The sequence below is a fragment of the Camellia sinensis genome, chromosome 1 (genome assembly GCF_055761805.1).
Source record: "Camellia sinensis isolate YWXY chromosome 1, ASM5576180v1, whole genome shotgun sequence".
Lineage (NCBI taxonomy): Eukaryota > Viridiplantae > Streptophyta > Magnoliopsida > Ericales > Theaceae > Camellia > Camellia sinensis.
The window spans coordinates 38,387,206-38,400,504 of NC_138961.1; the positions used below are offsets into that span (position 1 = coordinate 38,387,206).

General features: G+C 32.6%; 1 long non-coding RNA gene across 1 annotated transcript; it reads right to left on the minus strand.

Annotated features, from left to right (window-relative positions):
* Window positions 1-7,817: 7,817 nt before the first annotated feature.
* On the minus strand, window positions 7,818-12,150 carry LOC114264925 (uncharacterized). The gene is made up of 2 exons (XR_014365893.1): window positions 9,510-12,150; window positions 7,818-8,018 (listed from the first exon to the last, which is right to left on the minus strand). It is a non-coding gene; the product is annotated as an uncharacterized LOC114264925 (long non-coding RNA).
* Between the last annotated feature and the right edge of the window lie 1,149 nt (window positions 12,151-13,299).

Consider the following 13,299-nt stretch of genomic DNA (forward strand, 5'->3'; position numbering starts at 1 on the left):
TTGAGGTAGGGATTTCCTTGCTCTTTTTCAAAACCTCGTTCATAGATAGACATGGGGTAAATTTATATTGCACGAAAATCATATCCATGCTGGATTTCTTTGAAAATCATGAAAGGGAACCTAAGGTTGGTTGTTTGAGAATGACTTTGTTATCATTGAGTGTTGTTTGGGCTAATTGGGGAGTAATCTAGCATGATTATGTTGAAAGAAGAGAAAGCCCTAAATTTTATTTTGATTTGGTAAATTAAAAGGAAGGATGGTTGAACAATGTTTGTAAATTACTATTGTTAATATGGGCTGTGTAAAAGTGTTAATGGTTAAGGGATTAACTATGGCATTGGGGTTGTTTTTGAAATGAACGTATTGAACTGAGATAAGTTATGGCTTTATTATCCGTGGAATTGGTTTTGTGAAATGGGAAAAGTGGGTTGGAATAAGTGGCAGAATATGTTGACCTGGAAAGTTATGAGAGTTGATCTTGAAAATGGAAAATGAAATGATAACTCTATGTGAGTCTCGTAAAATAAATATGAGAGTTGAACTATTATACCATGCATGTTAAATACACACATTTGAGGGTTTTACCTTTAACTATCGTACAAGTGTCATTGTTGGGTTTAAGATCTCATGAGAGTTGAGTCTTTTTAATAAGTGTGTTGAATAGATGCATCTAGAGGTTTTGTCCTCGGTCATCGGTGGAGGATGACATTGTTGTGTTGAGCTGTTGGGCATGCATTACACTCGTGTTGGTTGAACATTATTGAATAGTTTATGTGTATGTACTACACTTGTTGGTTGTGCTTTGTCGCGTTGAAATGATTGGTGTTATATACCGCACTTAGAATGAGGGGTACCAGCACCTTCCAGCTAGCGCCTAGAGAAGATGGCAAAGGTACCAGTACCTTCCAACTTGTGTCTAGAGAACTTGGTAGAGGTACCAGTACCTTTCAGCTTGTGTCTGAAGAACTTGGCACGTCATTTGTCAAAAGGTGTATCCTTAACTTACCGTGCTAATGGCAGGTAGAGCAGAGCTTTTTATTATCATTGTCTTAGTGCATCTGAATATGTTATGGGTTATGATGGTTACAGTTTTGAAAGGCCGAGTCGCCTCATTTGTTGATCACATACTTGTTGATGATTTGTTGTTTCCCTTTTTACTAAAGGTATGCATATATAGGTATGAATGCGTTAGGAATAGACATAAACACTACTTTTGAGATTTTGGAAAGTCTGAAGGAAATTGTGTATATGTGAACATGTTTTGAAAAGACAAATCTGTTGTATGTACAAAAAATGAGAGAAAAGTAATGGGCTTGGTTAAATTGTTTTCTAGAATTGTTATTGTCATGAAAGTTTGGAAAAAAGGGGTAACGAAAAGAAAAGAAATGTGAATCGCTTACAGTGTTGAGTGAAATGGCTGATTTCGAGAAAAATTCATATATATGTATATTTTGTATAAACTGCCACATTACTATTCTAGTATGAGATTGAGCATTCATGATCATAGCTATCTGTGAGTTGTTATTGTTTAGGATCATGTTGAGATCCCTACTGGACTTTATGTTCATCCCACGTTGCTAATTCTTTTTCAGGTGAACACCGATAAATATTTCAAGGTCATGGATCTTCTTTACCTATTGGCTACGGGGCCTTTCATTCGTGAGCAGAATGTCATTGTTGTAAAAGGGTTAAACCCTTTGTTTCACCATTATTGATGTAAGCCCACGGGCAGTTTTATTTAGTATGCTCATGTTGTATTTAATTGGCGTTCAGATGAGAGAATTGTTATTTATTCCTACTCGTTGAAGTAAAGAAATTTTTTTCCGCATGTTATCTCTAAAATTGAATTAAATTAATAAATTTGGTAATTGTTTCGAGTAATAAAAAGTGGGGCGTGACAATATTATATTAAATTAAAATTTATAATAAACGATAGTTGTAATTTCTAGTATTATAGGACCGAATCATATTTTAAACAAATCTTATGATTGTATTTGTAATTTGTTCAAAAATAAAAGATTTATATTTCATAATTGACTTAGAATATTTATGTAATTATGAAAAAACTTGTTTTATAATTGACCAAGAATATTTTTATAATTACAAAAAAAAATTCCTCAATATATAAGTCACCATTAATAAATTATTTGAAATAAAATAATATAATAAAAAAATAATAAATTTAAGCGCTTCATATAGGGGTTTTTTTTTAGGGTCCCTGGTATTAAGACTTTATAGTGTAAAGGACATCTAATCTTTTCATAATGTCTAAGGTCCCTCAATTTGATCCAGAGAAATTCTGTCCAGAGAAATTCTCTCCAACCCATAGAAATTCTTTGTTTCTCTCCAGAGAAATTTCGATTTTGTTGAAAAAATCGCTAATGCAAAAAAAATCCAAAGTCAGAACCATAAATGCAATAATAACAATCAATTTGGAGTTGAAAAGTAGATATCAAACCCAGAGAAATTCTCTGTTTCTCTCTAGAGAAATTTTGATTATGTTTAAATGCCTTCAAAAGTATAAAGCTAAACATTAAGTTTCTGTTTCTATCAAAGAGACATTTCAATTCTACTGAAATTAATCATACTTTTCCCTCTAAGAGTACACAAGGAAGAATACCCATGAAAGTGCCATTACAATGTCTCCAACAACCTGCCTCAACCAATCGTGGCTGAGTATTTCAAGCTTCCGCTCTAAGTAAACTCTCCAAATCGATGGCAATATAAAGAAACACACACCCTTTAGCAAAGAAGATCTGAAACTCTCTGTCCTTAACAAATGCCATCATGAACAGAGAAAATTCAAACTCTATGTCCTTACCAAAGAAATTCAAATCCTTTATCAGAGAAAATTCAAAATCCTTAACCAGAGAAAATTCAAACCAGAGAAAAATCAAAGAAATTTGAAACTAGAGAAAATTCAAGGGTAATCCAGAGAAAATAACCAAATTCAAAGAAAATTCAAAGGTAATCCAGAGAAAATTCAAGAGTAATCTAGAGAAAAATCAAGGGTAATCCAGAGAAAATTGTCAAATTTAGATAAAATTCGATCCAGAGAAAATTGCCAAATTCAAGGGTAATCCAAAGAAAAGTGTCCAAATCCAGAGAAATTTAACACTATCAACACTGTCATAAAAAGAAATTATGATTTAACTTGAGTTGAATAGTTCTTCAAGCATAAAAAGAAAATGTATTCAGAAATGATACGTTTGAAAAGAATAGAGTAACAACCGTGAATTAAGATAAGCATGATAATTGAACGTTCTACAAATATAGAAACATCATACACCCCAATACATCAAAACTCAGTCCCCCATAGATAAAAAAAAAACCAGAAATCAGTCTGATTCTGGTTCTGATTCTATCTCTGATAATTCCATTTGAAAAAATGATATATCCCAGATAATCTAAACTATCGAATTTAGAAAACCACAGAACCTGTGATCTTTCAGATGGTGATGATGGTAGTGACAGCAATGCATATCGGCGGTGGCCGGGGCTAAGCCGTGGGGAGACGATGATGCAGATGGCGACGGCGATCGCGATGCAAAGCGATGATGGTGGTGGTGATCTGAGTGGCGAGCAGTGATGCCGGTGGAGAGGTTCGAGAGGTGGAGCTCGGAGTCCCAGTTGCCGGGGAGAGCGAACTAGGCGTCGGAAGAGAGGTCAAAGTCTTTGACGAAGTGAGAGTGGCCCGCGAACTGGATCGACGAGAGAGATAGAGAGATAGAGAGAGAGAGGGTGAGGGTTCGAGGGTGTGAGGTATATCAAATTTCTCTGTAAGGACCTTAGACATCATAAAATAATATTATGGATCTCTTCTATTACTAAAACTGAGAGAGGGACCTTAGACTAATTTTCCCCTTCATATATATATATAGATATGATATAATTTATGGGCTCTCCATGTGACATAGTACAGAAACAACAAAACTAGTGGGCCTTCAAGTCTATGTTTGTCGGGGAGTCATTCTTGTCAATGTCGCTGCCATCTGCACAAGCGTTATTGAGCTGTCTTTAAGGGGTTGTTTGGCTTAGAGCTATATTAGTATATTTTTTAACACTTCTCAAATAATCCTTAAAATTAAAGTATACAGGCTTTGAGTTGTCTTTATTTATTTTTAACTCTGTAATAAAGTTGATTTATATAGTGAATGAGGCCTTTGTCAATCTTGCAAACAATCAATTATGGGAAAATTGTAAAAAATTTAGTACATTTTTGTAGTAGTGTAATTCTCTCATGTGCATGATATAAATTTATTTATGTGTTTTTTTATAAACTCAAATTTATTTTTGTGCTTGATGTAATTCTTTCTACGTGTTAAAATTGTAAAAATATATATATTCTTATTTATAATATAATTATTTTGTAACTATATCATCTATTGACAATTTTTCCATCAATAATTGTGGCTTGTCCGTGGCGTGGGCCTACTGCAACCACGTGGTTCATATAACAAGTACACCCGTGATTAAAATTATATAAAATAACGTTAAATCTGTTAAAATCACGTCGATTCATATTATTTTATTTACTAATTACGAATTAAATTTTAAATTTTATAATTTATCTTTAAAATTAATTCGCTTCGTTATAGTTAATATATATATATATATATATATATAAACTTCTAATAGAATATTAAAATAAAATTAAGTGTAAGAAAAATTTAATATGTGAAATTTATTACAAAGTAGTAGTTATATATATGAAAAATATTATATAAAATTAATTTGTGTTATATAGATAAAAAAAATATTATGTAAATTAATATTATATATAATGCAAATGTTTCATAATTGTAGCAAACTATTATGAAGAAAATATTATGAAGAATATTTTCAATTAACTAGCAAACTAAAACCACCCAAACCGTATGATTTCTTTATTTGTCAATCCTTCATTCACAACTTGATTTATAATTTTAATTTTAAACTACCTGAAACAAACATAGAATAATATAATTGGAATAATTCTATAAATATTAACATTTTTACTGGTTTTTTTTCTTAAAAATACAATATATTTTTAGTTTTATCTTGAAAATTAGGAAAAAAATCCAGCTCATTAACTAATTGGCTTATTTAAATCACATCAGCTCTTTAATTTTTTACACATTTTTTTATAAAAAATATTAAAAAAATTAAATGTTTTTCTTACTTTCCAAAATAGGCCTCAATAAAAATTTTATTAAGAATTTTATTACTCAATCAATTTAGAGAAATTCTAATATACATCTCTTGAAAAAAGGCATATCATATGTACCTACTTATGATCAATTTTCTTTTTTAGTTATGACATTTTAATTATAACTTATAAAAAATTTTATTTTACATTATGCTCTATTTAATTATGATAATTTTTTTATAATAAAAAGAAAAAAATATAAAATTATAACTTTTCTTTTTTAATTATGGAGTATTTCCCATCAATTTTTAAGACACCACGTGATTCTCGTTGCTCTGAATAATGCAGCTCTTTCTTTTACAGTTGTCATACACGTGGTGGTGGTCCGAACATCTTTTTTATAGTAAATTAAACTGACCTCCCCTCTTCAAATTTCTGACAATTATAAAAAAACTCTCTGATTATTTTAACAATTACAATTTTTTTTTTTATATTATTAAGATTCTTGCTTCTCATTAATTTAAGCCAAACAATGTTAATTTGGTTATGTAAATAATCATAATATCCTTTACACTTAATACTCTTTAATTATAATTTATCTATATATTAAATTATTATTTTATTTCTAACAACAAATTTTTTTTTTTTTTGGTGTTCCCTTGACTTTATATTTTTTTCCACTTTAAGTTTTGAATTTTTATAAGTTTAAAATAAAAAAATCAACCATTACTGAAATTAAGAAAGAATATCCATCTTTCTTATTTGAATTAAATTTGAGATTTAATTTAATATAAATAATTTAAATGAAAGAAACAAAGATGAAGATATAGATTTTAGATGTAATAAATAACAAATTATTTAAGCATTTTATTATTTTCAAATAATTTATTTCTTCGAGTAAAATTCTATTTTAATTAGATGTAAGAATGACAAATTTAAATAGTTTATTATTCTCAAATAATTTTTTATCTTTCATTTCCCATCATCTAATTTTAATTTTAATTTATTGTAACGTGATTAAATATTTTTTTTTTTTACTTTTACATTTATTTTTAAAAGTTTTATGAGGTAACATTTGGTAATTTTTATAAGTCAATTTTTTTTATTATAAATATGAAATGTTATTATGTTTATTTTTCTTTAAAAAAAATTAATACAAAAATATGTTTACAAAATGAAAGAAAAATTCATGCTTCGTAAGTTGCTATGATATTGGGTGATACTAGGTAACATGGATGAAAGAGAAAAATTGAGGAAAAAATAGAGAGAATAGAACAAATAATGATAAAAATAATAAATTATATGGTGTTGCTATTTTCTACAGTGACACTAAAAAAATGAATGAGAAAATAAATAGAAAAAAATGAAAGAAGTAAAATAAATAAAATGAAAAGAGAGGGATAATTTCTCCAAATATGTATTTTTCATACGACAAAAAATCAAATACCTATATGTATTTTTAATTTTTTTTTAAAACTCTAATTTCTCAATATAATTATTTTTAAAATTGGTGGCCTTTTTAAAAAATAAAATATCTTTTATACTTCGTTTCGTAATTTTCAAATATATGATTGTATTTAATCTAGTATAAGGTTTAATGGTTATCAATTTATTAACTCTATTTTTTTTTTTTTTTTTTGGGATAAGATTATGTTTGGTTATTCTACTATATATATGTTTGTCTTAACAATTTAGAATTTTTTTAAATATTGTATAGAATTTAATAATATTATTTAACATTATTAAAATAATGCGGGTCTTTATTAATTTTTTGTAAAACCTCAAAAGAGGTGAATGAAATTTACTATTTGAATATATAAGGGTAATTTTGAAATTTTTTACTTGTAGTATATGACGTCAGGATGATATCATCATATTCTGTTAAATAAATTAATAGAAGATTAACAATAAAGAAATTTTAATAATAGTTTTAAAAGTAAGAATAGTTTTTGTAATTATTAAAATTATAAGATATCCTTATAATTATCAGAAAGAGGTGAGTGTAAGAGCATCCACATCAGGCTCTCTACAATGGCGTTGAAGCTATTGTAGAGAGCAAAAGCTATAACTACGTGCTCCATCAGACTCTCTATAGCAACCATTCGTTTTGACTTTGCTACAGTGTCTCACCTGATTAAGCGAGACACTATTCATAGGTTAATTTATTTTTTATTTTATTTTCTTTCCCGTGCTTCTTTGTCCCGCCAACAATAACACCACCTCTCATACCACCATTATTGTCAACACTTACCAGAGCCATCTCACAAATTTCATTCTCACCATCTTGCAAGTTCATCAGGCTCTCTCTCTCTCTCTCTCTCTCTCCCTCTCTCTCTCTCAATCATGTATTAGTTGATGCCAGTGCGAAGTAGAACTGAACTGAAGCAAAACAGGGCCAAAATGCTATGGCAGATCGTCCCCCCGATGTTCGAAATAAAATCTAGCCAAGTCACAAAACCTATGGCCGGGTGATTCTATTACTCTAGTGCACTGGTTTGAAAAAGATAAAAGAATAAAAAATAATATTTTAATAAAATAGAATTTTAGAATTGAGAGTTTGATGGAGTGTGTATATAAAAAAAAAGATACCAGCTAAAATATAAAAGTGTCATGCCCCAAAATTTGAGACCGTAAAAGAATATATGTAAAGTACAACTCAAACAAGAGAGACAACCACAATATTTTAATATACACATATAAGCAGAGTTATAGCATAGATAACTAATTTGAGTTCCACTAGAAGTTTACACAACACTATTAAGCCAAAAGATAAAAGAAAAGGGAAAACAAAAACAAACTACTAATCCAAATTTTCAAGTGAACCAAGGCTCCAACACTTCATCTTGATTGTCTTCAGGATAACCTTCCCCGTTGTAAGCTGCTTCCTCACCTGGCATGACACGCCATGAGCTGGAATGCCCAGTAAAAACACACACACTCCCATATCTTCTACCAATCAATCAACCATACACAGAACAAATCAGGTAACATAACATACAATCTTCCAACAAGGATCTATGGATTAGTAGTTAGACTAGACATCTAGAATCCCCCCAAAGAGATCATTCTACCCAACCACAAGGATTGAACACTAGACTATTCAGAACTCCCCCTTTTGCTGCTTTGCACACCTTAACACCTATGCCCACCTTTCGATTATTTACCTGTCAGTGGCATTGATGGACCTCAAAAGGGACGGCCAACAAGTGGGCTTGCTTATACCCAAATCGTGCCTAGGGCTCTATTACACCCTGCACATACCATACCAAATCGTGCCTAGGGCTCGGTTACACCCTGCACATACCATACCAAAGGGCTCGCTTACACCCTGAAATAACCGCATAGAGTCTGAATACATCCGAGTCAACCTAGGGGCTCGCTTAAACTACTTACGCAGGACTTAATTGATTTAGTATTAATCCCATCATAATTCATGTCATTCATATGTATAAAATTGTTCTAAAACACTAAGATGAACGTCACCCATTGCCAACCCCTTATCATTTCCCATTTATTAGATCTTTTGCTAAGTAAGTTAGTCACATTCGGTAACTCGGTGATATAAAAGAGTATGAAAAAAACATACGAGAGGAAATATAGTCCATGATCATCATACATAAGTATAGTAAGGCAAGAAAACAACATTAGGAATACTTTGAAACACTTATAGACAAATAACATAATAGAACACAATTTCCAGCACTGTTCGGTTCAGCAGGGCTAACAAGAACGCTTTAGTAAAAATACTTCTAGGTCAAATTAGGGGCTGAAATTGCACAGAAACAATATTCAATCTGTCTAGTTTCAGTTCCAATTTTCAGAAGTTGCATAGCACCTCCAAAAATTCATCTACAAACTATATTCAAAAACCTGTCCAGATTTGTCACCGTTTGGGAAAATTAGCTTTTCTCTCAATCTACCTGATGGTTTTCACTCAAATAAAATCTGTTGAAAAGAGGACTTAGAGTTCTAAATTTTGACAGAAGAACCAACACGAGATGAGTTTTCTAGAAGTTTATAAAATTGCTAAAAGTGGACTGCTTTTCAGAGACTCAGGACCATATTTTTGAACAAATTATCCAAGCCCTAAAAACACACAATTAGGAGCTGATAAAATTATCACAAGCTCTAATGACACAAAATATCCTACAATAAATTTCGATTTGAGAATTAGATAGATTTGATATTTATTTTTAAATTAGAGAAGTTGTAGCAGTGCCTAATTTCACAAATTTGCAAGACAATGACACTATATCATACCCACACTTTCACATACACCAAAAACCCTATTTACCATTGATTTGTAACACAGGAGGCATACTAGACAATAGGATGATATGGTAAAAGGATTGGAGTAGATAAGGGAGAGGTATGTTCTTACCTTCACCTTCTTGAATCACCTTTGATTCCTTCTTTTTCTCTTCTTTTTTTTTTTTTCTTCTTCTTACTTCTCTACTTCTCTTAAGCCAACTCTCCCTCTCTCACCCTCTCCTTGGGCTGTTGAAAATGTGAGAGTGAATTTGGGACAAGCTCTCAATTTATAGAGTCTAAGGGATCCTAGCTTAATGACTAAGGAAAGCTAAATATCTAGATATTTTTTATTTTTTTATTTTTTTGTTTGTTGTTATCCAACCAACTTTTCCACCAAAATATTATATATATATGTATATATATTTTAAACTATGTACATATTCAAATAAATAATAGTATCTTATTCAAATAAACAATAAATGAAAGAACAAAAAAAAAATAGAAATAAAAATAAAATGTGTGAGTTAATTTAGAAATTAGGAGGTAAAATAAATAAAACCAAGTTTTAGGGTATTTCCAAATTTGGTAATACACGGAAAAATTATTCTTTATTTGGGCCCTTACGCAGACTTTTACGGAACTAGGGCTAAAATGCTATTAACTTAAGGCTTAGGGTTTCAAGTGTAATTACAAAAAACTTAGGGTCTCTACAACCTATCCCCCTTAAATAAATTTTGTTCTCGAAATTAAATCGTACCTTACGTCTCAAATAGTTGTGGATAATTTGCCCGCATCGTGTCTTCACGTTCCCAGGTGAACTCTTCAATACCATGGTGACGCCAGAGTATCTTAAGAAGGTGAATTGTCTTCCCTCACAAGTTCTTTTCTTGTCTGTCCATAATTGCTACTGGTCCCTCCTCAAAGGTAGCGTCTTCATTGAGTTGGATTTCTTCCCAGTTGATGATGTGAGAAGGGGGCATTATATACTTCCGTAGCATGGAAACATGGAAAACATTATGTACTCCAGCCAACTGTGGGGGTAAAGCCAATTTGTACGCAACCTCTCCAATTTTTTTGAAGTATCTGGAAGGGTCCGATATATCGAGGTGATAATTTTCCTTTCTTTCCAAAACGGATGATCCCTCGGTGGGCCTGAATTTTCAAGAAAACATGATCACCGATATCAAAAGTTAGAGGTCTTCTCCTCTTATCTGAATAACTCTTCTGACGATCTTGAGCTGCCACTAATCTTTGTCGAATAAGTTTCACATTTTTTGTAGTTTCTTGCACGATCTCTGGGCCCAATAGGCTCGCTTCTCCAACTTCAGTCCAACAAATTGGTGATCTGCATGGCCGACCATACAGTGCTTCGAATGGAGCCATGTCAATGCTAGCCTGGAAACTATTGTTGTATGTAAACTCTACCAACGGTAGGTGTCGTTCCCAATTCCCCTTGAAATCCATCACACAAGCTGTAACGCCTTCAAAAATAAACCCATAATCATATATTCGTGATACAAGAAAGAGATATCATATTCCCAACATTAGAGTATTCTTACAAGAGATATTACATGTTGACAACAAAAGTAAATGCCCTATAGGCTTACAACTTTCCAAGTCAACACTTGGGTTCAACAAAAATGGAGGTCTAACTCTTTACACAAAATAAGCCCTTGACTTGATATACATGCAATACACAAAATAGTCACAAAAGTAAGCCTTCAGCTTCTACAACCTCCCTAGCTACATCCTTGGAGGTGGCATGTCACCTGAACCTGAACCTGAAAATGATGTCCCATATAGGGTGAGCCAATGCCCAGTAGAGATACACTAAACCAAGTATGAGAAATAACTAAAACAATAGCATTTGATATATGGTTGACACTTATAAACCAACTTACAACACGTTTCAATTCAACATCAAGTACATCCATTTTTCATTTCAGTTTCCTTCACTTATACCGTTTCAATTCATAATTATGGCTCAGAACCTGACCAAACAATGCAATGAGACTATAACACATACTTCACAATTCACATGAGAATATAACTCATATTAAAAAACTTCCATATTTCAAATGATACACAGATTTGCTGTATCAGTGGAGTCCATCCCCTATCTCCTCCCAAACAGGTTTGAGAGCCCATCCCCTATCTCCTCTCAAACCATGGAGTACATCCCCTATCTCTTCCCAAACAACATACATATACAATGTATTTAAACACTTATCATATACAATGATCAATCAATACACACATTTGCTGTATTATTCCAACCGTCATATTCAATGACATATTCAATGTGATTAGTTTTAGTTTTCTCTAATCATCATACAATCTCTACAACAATCAAGACTATCCTTCACCGATAGCCCAAAGCAGTTATCTCTAAACAGATAATAAATTTATTGAACAGATAAATAATCAACAATTTCATAAGTGGGTGATAAATTAATCCAACCACACCATTCAATTACAATTCCATCCAATTTCATGATTTCCAACCCAATTTCACATTTCCCCAAATTAATTATTCAAATTATTTATCCAACATAATTAGGGCATTTTTCCCTTTTTCCATTATCAACCCTAAGGTTCAATTTCATCAATTTAACAACAATAATCCCATTTTCCAAGGTCTTACATACACATGGGGTTTAACATTTGAAAACCCCCTTTTATAACTTACACATCAAACCCTAGCCTTTCCCAAAATGACTAAGCAACACCATCTAATCACAATGACCAAAATTTATGTTAAAACTCATAGAATAGAGTAGGTTATCCCTACCTCAAATTTTGGAGCTCAATAGAGAAGATGAAGAAATTTGAAGGTGCTCCAAACCCAAAGATTTTCGGATCAAAATGTAGCTCACACCAAGCTCCACACTTTATACAAAGGGACTAGGGTAGAAGATCACTAACACTAGATGATTTCTTAGAGAGAAGATGAAGTCTAGAGTGAGAAGCTCTCAAGTTTGGGTTTTGCAAAGCTAAAGAGAGAGAGTGGCCCGAAAAAGTGATCCAAAAAGCTAAAATTCGGACTGATATAATACACAATCTGCTCGAGTGTGGAACACCCCGCTCGAGTGTCAGACACAGACTCACGCTCGAGTGTGAAAAGCGCCACTCGAGCGTCGAATGCATGCTTCCAGAAGTTTTGTAGATGAAGGTCCTCGCTCGAGCATGAAAGTGGACGCTCGAGCGTCCGATGACCTGCAGCGAAAAGTACTGAGGGTTGAATAATCATGCTCGAGCGTCAAAATGCCCGCTCGAGCGGAGGAACAAAAGTAAAGGGCCCACTCGAGTGTCAAAAACCTCGCTCGAGCGTGAAGGCCAAAATCTGGGCATCAACTCTTGGTTTCCAAACACAACCAACCTATTTCAAACCTGCCCAACACAAGCCAAGACTCAAATACAAGAGTAAAGGATGGGAATGAGAATAAGACAACAACCAACACCCATGGACCCGAGCCCAGAATACAGTTTAAACAAATAATGGAAAACCGGGATCGCTATACAAGCTCTTAACATGTCCTTTAAGGTCTGAATGGTACGTTCCGACTATCCGTCAGTTTGAGGATGAAATGTGGCACTGAAACATAATTCGGTCCCCAATGCTTCTTGTAGGCATCCCAGACTCGGGAGGTGAAATGCGAGTCTCGGTCTGACACAATTTATACATGAATTTTGTGTAGTCGAACAATTTTTAATGTAGAGATGACTCAGTGATGTCAAAGTGTCTGAGAGTTTATATGGAAAAAAGTTTACAGTTTTCGTCAAACGATCAACTATAACCCATATAGCAATCGTGTCCTCTAGGTGACCTGGGTAGTCTAGTGACAAAGCCCATTGTTACATGCTCCCATTTCTATTATGATATCGGCAAGGGATGAAGCATCCCTCCAGGTCGCTGGTGT